The sequence below is a fragment of the Macrotis lagotis genome, chromosome X (genome assembly GCF_037893015.1).
Source record: "Macrotis lagotis isolate mMagLag1 chromosome X, bilby.v1.9.chrom.fasta, whole genome shotgun sequence".
Classification (NCBI taxonomy): domain Eukaryota; kingdom Metazoa; phylum Chordata; class Mammalia; order Peramelemorphia; family Peramelidae; genus Macrotis; species Macrotis lagotis.
This window is the reverse complement of record NC_133666.1, coordinates 659,658,820-659,668,077: the sequence shown is the minus strand read 5'-3', so window position 1 is coordinate 659,668,077 and position 9,258 is coordinate 659,658,820. Positions and strand designations below refer to the sequence as shown.

Here is a 9,258-nt window from a genome sequence, read left to right as displayed (position 1 = left end):
TGATGATGGATAATGGAGGGCCCAGTTTAATCATACTTCTGATTGCTGATCCCATCTACTGGAAGATGAAAAAAGATGGAGGTTGGAGCCTCCAATCCAAACAGAGTATTTGGGGCAAGAATTTTGATTTTCATTGTACTGGGGACTAGGACTGTAATCTCCTGCTGCAGCTTATTAGCAATGTCTAGGTACAAGGTGGTATCCAGACAATATGGTATTGGCATACAGATTTTTATGAATGTCAACATCACATTTCATGATAGAGTTGAAGACAGTTTCATGAATTCCACAAAATTTCATATCTGAGAAACATGGTTGGGAGAGATCTTCTGAGCATTGGAAACTCTCATTGTCTATGGTATAACTTGCCCATTAAGGAGCTCATAACTCTTTTCCAGAAAGGAACTAGGTGCAACAGCAGCCATCTCCTGCTCAAAGTCTTGGGCAACAGCATAGCTTTTCCTTAATGTCCCACACAATTTCTCTCTCAGCTGTGGTAGTGAAATTCTCTGTCAGAATCTTCATGAGGTAATTCATCAGATTGTGACAAGTCATAAATAGACAGAAGAGAGTATGCAGAAGGGCATAACTTTCATTATATGGGCACGATGTTGGTCACACTATTGCCAGAGTCCATCACAGTATCAGTGGTTTGACCAGAGGCATACAGGGATAACACAACCTGGATGGTATCATACATGGCTGGGGCATTGAAGGTCTCAAACATAATCTGAGTCATCTTTTCACTATTGACTTTGGGGTTCAGGGGGTTTCTGTGAACAGCAGAGGGGTCACACACAGAGTCATTATAGAAAGCATGATGCCAGATCTTCTCCATGTCTTCCCAGTTGGTGACAACATCATGTTCAATGAGGTATTTCAGGGTCAGAATACTTCTCTTGATGTGAGTTTCATCATCCATTTTTCTGGCCCATGCTCATCATCACACTCTGATGTCTGGGCCCCTCCCAAATGGAAGGGAAGACAGGGAGGCATCATCTCCTGCAAAGCCAGCTTTGCACATGCCAGAGTCATTGTCAATAAGAGCAGCAATATCCATGGGAACTTGGAGGTGACAAGTTGAAACCTTTAAGACAGAGAGATTATCTGATAAAGGATTCATATCTAAATTATATAAAAATGGAATCAAATTTATAAAATTACAAGTCATTCTTCAATTCATAAATGATCAAAGAATATCAACAGATAGTTTTCAGATGAACAAATGGGAGTTATTTATAGCATATGCAAAAATGTTCCAAATCATTACTGAGTAGATAAATGCAAATTAAAATAACTCTGAGGTACCACCTCAGATTGACAGTGATGATAGAAAAGAAAAAAAAATAGACAATATTGGAGAGGATTTATATCTGAGTTCAAGTCCATCCTCAAATATATATTAGTTATGAGACCTTGGGCAAGTCACTTAATCCTATTTGACTTGATTTCCTCATCTGTGAAAATGGGTTGGGAAAGGAAATGGTAAGCCATTCCAGTATCTGTCAAAAAAAATGACCCAAATGGGGTCGCAACTAAGCAACAGCAACAATCTGATCTTGACTCCTTGGTCAACCATATACCATCCTTTTCTCTTAAATCCTTTGTCCACTGATCTGAATATCATTGATTGTCCCTCATCAAATTCCAACCTTGGGTTACTTCTCCCATCCTCCTCCTTGGATCTTATTCACATGCCTCTGAATGGAGCTGTAAAATTTGCCTAACAAATCTTTGATCATTTGAATTGGGCTGTTTATAAAGTGAAGATCAAAATGTAAGGATGGAGTCTTGTTAATAATAATAATGATAATAGGTAATGGTGTGCAATATTTTGATGTTTGGAAAGTACTTTTAATATCTTAACAGGTTTGCCCCTTTTAGCATCAGTGTGAGCTGTGTACTAAAGGTATTTTTATCCTCATTTCATATATAAGGAAACTGAAGATCAAAGAAATAAATGACTTGTACGTTTCTATTTATTGTTATAGTCTTTTGTCTTTATATCCCAGTCATTTCAATAAAAAAGACTCCATCCTGAGGTGAATTCAATCGAATATTTAAAGCACAATTAATCCACAAGCTGTACAATATGCTCTCAAATTGAGAAAGAAAACATTCTTTTATTGAAACAAATATAGAACCAGTATCTAATCTATGGCATGATACATCAAAAAAGATAACTACACAATGTAGCTAATGAATATTGATGCAAAATTTTAAATAAATTCCTTACAAAAATATTGCAACAATATATCCAAGAAAAATATAAGGAGAAAAGGAAAATAAATTAGTTCCCTATTGAGTGAGTAATGGTTAAACAAATCATGAGAGCTGAATATAATGGCAGAATTAATTTAAGTAGTATTTTACTTTGTATTATATAAACATAATTCAACAAAAGCTTTCATTTTACTCTAGAAATCTCCAAGAATATTCCTTTTAGAAATTAGGACAGTACTTGATCAAGATCATAACATAAATTTCATTTAAAAAGCATAATAATCAGAAAAACTCCAAAGAAAATTTTTATTTATGGTGACAATGTTACATTCTGACCATTCAAAAAATTTTTAAAAATTACTAGTAAGAAGAATGCTTTCAAGATGATTTGGTCAAGCAATGTTCATAATCAGATGATTTTTGTTAGTCTGCTTCTTTGTTTTTTTTTAAGTTTCTTTAACCATAAAATAAAATTGAGTAAAGTTTGTTTTTGATGGAAAAAAACTTTCAAATGGATTAATAATAGTTTGTTTAAAAGAGAGGGGGCAGAGGAGAGGTAAACTACATATTAAAACTATTGAATGCAATATTTCAAGCTTGCAAGAGCACAATGAACCTAAAATTATGAAATCTATTGTGAGATCAGTCCACACTTTGGAGTTGCTTCATTTACAATTTCTGACTTTATCATCTCATATCATTTAAAAAATTACTGCTACAGAAGATTGTGCTAAAGAATATTGTTTCTGCATATTGCTGTCATTCCTTTTATATGATACATATTTCCCTAAGACAATGAAATTATAGGCTCAATTCTTGTCATGAAATAATACTAATATTACTACTACTACTACTACTACTACTACTACTACTAATAATAATAATAATAATAATAATAATAAACAGGAATAATGGATCACATAGGACAGCTAGATGGTACAATGGATAAAGTTGCCAGACCTGGAGTCAGGAAACACTAAGTTCAAATTCAACTTCAAACACTTACTAGCCATATGACCCTGAGCAAGTCATTAAACCTTGCTTGCCTCTGTTCCCTTCTCTGTCAAATGAATTGAAGAAGGAATGTGTAAACCACTTCACAGTCTTTAAGAAGAAAGCAGCAAGAAGGGTCACAAAGAGTTGGACACAGTGAAAGCAGTTAGCTCAGCAAGAAACAGCAACCAATGAACTCAGAAGGCTTTGTTAAAATCAAGAACTTCAATTACTAACCTTTTTTGGGGGTTAAATAACTGTTGGAAGAACTGGATAAGATTATGACTGAAATTTAATTTAAATATCTTATTTCATATCTTTGATCTGAATATAAAAGATCATATCATTAAAAAAGGAAAGAAAATGAGAGGAATTACATTCTACAACTATGGTTACGGAGAAGATTCTTAATCGGACACGGGTTAGGGGAGAGTATGAAAGTCAAAAGTGATCATTTTTATTGCATTTTTCCTTTATAATTTTATTTTATTTTTCCAATTACATGCAAAGATAGTTTTCAATATTCACCCATTTGTAAGTTTATGTGTTCCACATTTTCGTATCATCCTCCCATCCCCTCCTTCCTCCCCATGGCAGTGAACAATCTGGTAAAATTTGTACAATAGTCTTTAGCATATTTCCATATTAGTCATGTTATGAAAGAGGAATTAGAGCTTAGGGGGAAAATACCATGAGAAAGAATGAACATAAAAGAAGTTTTAAAAAGTGAATATGGTATATTTTGCTCTGCACTCAGGCTCCTCAGTTTTTCCCTGGATGTAGATGTTAATTTGTTCAATCTTATATCTTCAATCACTATCAGTTCATGCAAGTTTTTCCATGCTTTTCTAAAGTCTGGTTGCTCATGATTTCTTACAGAACATACACATTCATATACCATAACTTATTCAGTCATTCCCAAAGTGATGAGCATCGTCTCAATTTCCAATTCTTTGCCACTATAAAAGGAGCTGTTTTACACACACACACACACACATATATATGTATATATATATATACATATATATATATATATGGAGAGAGAGAGAGAGAACATTTTTATTATTTCTTTGGGACCTACTAATGGTATTGCTGGATCAATGGGTATGCACAGTTTTATTACACTTTGGGCTTATTTCCAAATTGATCTCCAAAATAATATTTGGATCAGTTCACAACTTCACAAATAATTTATTGGTGTCCAAATTTTCCCATATCATCTCCAATATTGTCAATTTTTTCTTTTCTGTCATCACTGTCAATCTGAGGTGGTACCTCAGAGTTATTTTAATTTGCATTTATCTACTCAATAATGATTTGGAACATTTTTTCATGTGCTATAAATAGCTTTAATTTCTTCCTCTGAAAGGTGCTTATTCTTGTCTTTTGATCATTTATCAATTGAAGAATAACTTGTAATTTTATAAATTTTATTCCATTTTTATATATTTTAGAGTCCTTTATCAGAAATACTAGCTATGAAAATTATTTCCCAGTTTTAGTCATTCCTGTTAATCTAGGCTGCATTTGTGCAAAAACTTTTTAAATCAATATAGTAGAAATCATCTATTTTATAATTTATAATGTTCTTTATCTATTGTTTGTTCTTAAACTTGTCCTCTCTCAACATATCTAACAGATAAGAATATTTCATATTCTCTTAGTTGGTCTATGATATCACCTTTTATGTCTAAGTATTGAACCTATTTTGACCTTATTTTGGTATAGGGTATGAGATATAGTTCTATGCCTAATTTTTTGCCATACTGTTTTCCAGGTTCCCTGACAGTTATTGTCAAATAGTTAGTTCTTACCCCTGAAACTAGTGTCTTTGAATTTATTAAAGAGTAGATTACTATTGTCATTTGCTACTGTATCTTTTATATCTAATCAAATCCACTGATCTTCCTCTCTGTTTCTTAGCCACTACCACATAGTCTTGAAGACTGCTATGCTTCATAATACAGTTTTTGATCAGGTACTGCTAGGCCACCTCCCTTTGCATTTTTTTCATTAATTCCTTTAATATTCTTGACCTTTTGTTGCTCCAGATGAATTTTGTTACTTTTTTCTAACTCTGTAAAATAGTTTTGGCAGTTTGATATGGTACTGAGTAAGTAATTTAATTTTGGCAGAACTGATCATTTTTATTATATTAGCTTGGCCTAAGCATGAAGAATTGAAATTTTCCCTATTTTTTGAGTTGACTTTATTTGTGTGACAAGTATTTTATAATTGTGTTCCTATAATTTCTGGATTTGTTTATGGTGTTTAGAGTTACAGTGATTAGAATTTCTCTTTCCAATCTCTTGTTCTTGGGTTGATAATTTATGTGACTTTATTTTATATCCTGCTACTTTCTAAAGTTGTTAATTGTTTCAAATGGTTTTTAAATTGATTTTCTAGAGTTCTCTAAGTATATTATCATATCATTTGCAGGAGTGAACATTTGTTTCCTCATTGCCTATTCTAATTCCTTCAATTTCTTTTTCTTTTCTTATTGCTAAAGCTAACATTTCTAAAACAATGTTGGATAGTAATGGTGATAATGGACATCCTCTTTTCACTCCTGATCTTATTGGAAATATTGCTGGTTTGTCCCCATTACATATATAATGTTTACTGAGGGTTTTAGATAGGTACTGCTTATCATTTCAAAGAAACCTCCACTCATTCTTTTGCTTTATAGAACTGCTATTTTGTAAAGACATTTTAAAAATATATTTTAAGATAATCATATGATTTCTATTAATTTTGCTACTGATATGGTCAATTGTTTTCCTAATATTAAATCAACCCTGTCTACCTGGTATAAATCCTATCTGATCCTGGTATAGTTTCCTAGTAATAACTTCATGCAATCTCAGCTAAAATTTTATTTACAATTTTTGGTATCAATACACATTAGAGAGATTGGTCTATTATTTTCTTTATTTGGGCTCTTACTGGTATCAGCACCAAGTTGGTATCATAAAGAAATTTGGCAGAACTCCTTCCTCAACTATTTTTCCAAATAGTTTATATAGAATTGGAATTAATTGTTCTTTAAATGTTTGTTAGAAGTCACTTGTAAATTCATTTGACCCTGTGGATTTTTATTGGAAAATTTATTGATGGTTTCTTCAAATTCCTTTTTTTAAGGATTTTTTTTAAGAATTTTATTTCCTCTTCTATTAATCTGGGTAGTTTATGGTTTTGTAAATATTAATTCATTTCACTTAGATTATCCAATTTATTTGCATATATTTGGACAAAATAGCTCCAAATTATCACATTAATTTTCTCCTCATTGATGATGAGTTCACCCCTTTCATTTTTGAAACTGATAATTTGTTTTATTCATTCTTTTTAAATCATATTAACCAAAGACTTTCTTATTTTTGTTTTTTCCATAAAACCAACTCTTAGTTTTATTTATTAGTTCAAATTTTTTTTTACTTTCAATTTTATCATTTTCCTTTGATTTTCAGAATTTCTATTTTAGTATTTATTGGCAATTTTTAATTTGTTCTCTTTCTAGGTTTTTTAGTTGCATGCCCAATTTATTGATCTCCTCTTTATTCATATAAGCATATAGAATTATGAAATTTCTCCTAATTACTTTAGCTATATATTACAAGTTTTGGTATGATGGCTCATTGTTATCATTGTCTTGTGTGAAATTGTTGATTATTTCTATGATTTATTGTTTTATTCACTCAATCTTTAAAATTAGATTTTTTATTTTCTAATTTTTAGTTTTTCTTTTCATGGACTTTTATTACATGTGATTTTTTTTTATTGCAGCATGTTCTGAAAAAGATGGATTTAATATTTCTGCCTTTCTGCATTAGAGTGCGAGATTTTTATGCCCTAATACAACATCAATTTCTGTGTATATTCCATGAACCACAGTGAAAAAAGTATGATCTTTTCTACCCCATTCAATTTTCTCCATAGGGCTAACATCTAACTTTTCTAAAATGTTATTCACTTCCCTTTCTTCTTCTTTATTTTGTGATTACATTTATCTAATTCTGAGAGAGGAAAGTTGAGGTACCTACTAGTATAATTTTGCTATCCTTTTCTCCCTGCAATTTGCTTAGCTTCTCTTCTAAGAATTTGGATGCTATACTACTTGATATATGTATGTGTGTGTTTGTGTGTGTGTGTGTGTGTGTAATATTAGTATCACCTCATTGTTTAAGTACCTTCTAAGAAGATGTCATTTCCTTCCTTATCCTTTTTTTTTTAAGGTTTTTGCAAGGCAAATGGGGTTAAGTGGCTTGCCCAAGGCCACACAGCTAGGTAATTATTAAGTGTCTGAGACCATATTTGAACCCAGGTACTCCTGACTCCAGGGTCCGTGCTTTATCCACTGGACCACCTAGCTGACCCCTTCCTTATCCTTTTAATGAGATTTATTTTTGTTTTTTCCTTGCTGAGATCAGAATGCCTACCCTTGCTTTTTTACTTCAGTTGAAACATAATATATTCTTCTCTAGTCTTTTACTTTTACCCTGTGTATATCTCTCTGCTTCAGATATATTTCTTGTAAACAACACATTGTAGGATTCTGGTTTTTAATCCAATCTGCTATCTACTTCTATTTTATGGAAATTCCAAACCAATCATATTTACAGTTATGATTACTAACTCTGTACATATATCCATGATATTTTCCCTCTATTCTTATTTTTTCTTTCATTTATCTCTCCTCAGCAATGTTTTGCTTCTTACTGCTGCCTCCTGATCAACCCTCCCTTCACTCTTTTCCCTTTCCTTTTCTCATATCCCTTTTATTTTTGTTAGTATTTATTTTAACTTATCTTTAGCTTTACTTTAGTCCTCCCTTTTATCAATCCTTTTTTCCTTATTTTTTCCTCTTCCATACCCCTCCCCCTAATTCCCTGTAATATAGGATACATTTTTAAACTCAATGGGAAATATATATATATATTTCTCTTTTTGGGGGGCCAAATCTGTTGTCAGTAACATTTACTCAGTGTTCACACCCTCCCTTCTTTCCCTGTATTATAAAATGTCTTTGTATTTCTTAATGTAGTATTATTATCCTCTAGTGCCGCATTTTCTCCCAGTACAATCCTTCTTTTCATGTCTTGTTTTATACCTGTCTTATAGCACAAACTCTGTCAAGATATACTCCTTTTAAGTGTCCTGATGGAAGTACAATTCTCAAGAGGTGATTGATTGATTGATCATTATCTCATAATCATTTTATACACAAAGCCTCTGTCCAAATACATTTCCCTCAACTGTCCCACTAGAAAGAGAAGTCTTAAGAACATTATTTAAAATTATTAAAATGTTTTTTCATGAATAAAATCAATGCCTATAGAAAAAAGAACATGTAGATAAGTGAAAAAACCAATGTCAAAAATCAAATTATAACAGATATGAAAAAATAGAGTAAATTGACACAAATATCTAACATGGATAATTTTCCTCTGATGGATGAGTAGAAAAAGATAGGGATCATTGCCAAATTGCTAATTATAAAGGAGTATTTGAAAACATGTTATTTTCTTTTTTTTTTAATTTATTTATTTCCACATTTCTCCTTGTAAAAATAAACATCATTCCCCCCAACCCACAAAGATAGAGAACATCAATAAAAAAAAGTGAGGGAAAAAGAAAAAAATGAGCTTCATTCTGTGTTTAGACACCATCAGCTCTGTCTCTGGGATGGATCATATTCTCTATCATAAGTTCATCAGAAAAGTTGCTTCAGACTCCCAGTCAAGATTGCAGGGAGAAGACAGGTACTGCGGCCTATGTCCCCTCAAAAATAACATGAAAGAAACCTCCTAACAGAAACTCTATCAACAAAACCCAGAAAAAGAAGCTAGGAGATGAACACCAAACAACAAGGTCTGTCTCAGGGTGAACAGGGAGGGGAGACCAGAGGGTCAGCACAAGGACAGCAGCTGTGGGGGGGTGGGAGCCAAAGGACCAGCTTCAGCTGCAGAGACTTTGTTGAGAGGTATTAGCCTCAGAGACTTTGGTGACAGGAAGATAAAGAGAACCAACTTTAGCCAGGGG

At 32.4% G+C, this 9,258-nt stretch overlaps 1 pseudogene; it reads right to left on the bottom strand.

The window, feature by feature from the left end:
* Positions 1-432: 432 nt before the first annotated feature.
* Positions 433-9,258, bottom strand: part of LOC141499562 (actin, cytoplasmic 1 pseudogene) — a 28,693-nt pseudogene continuing 19,867 nt past the window's right edge.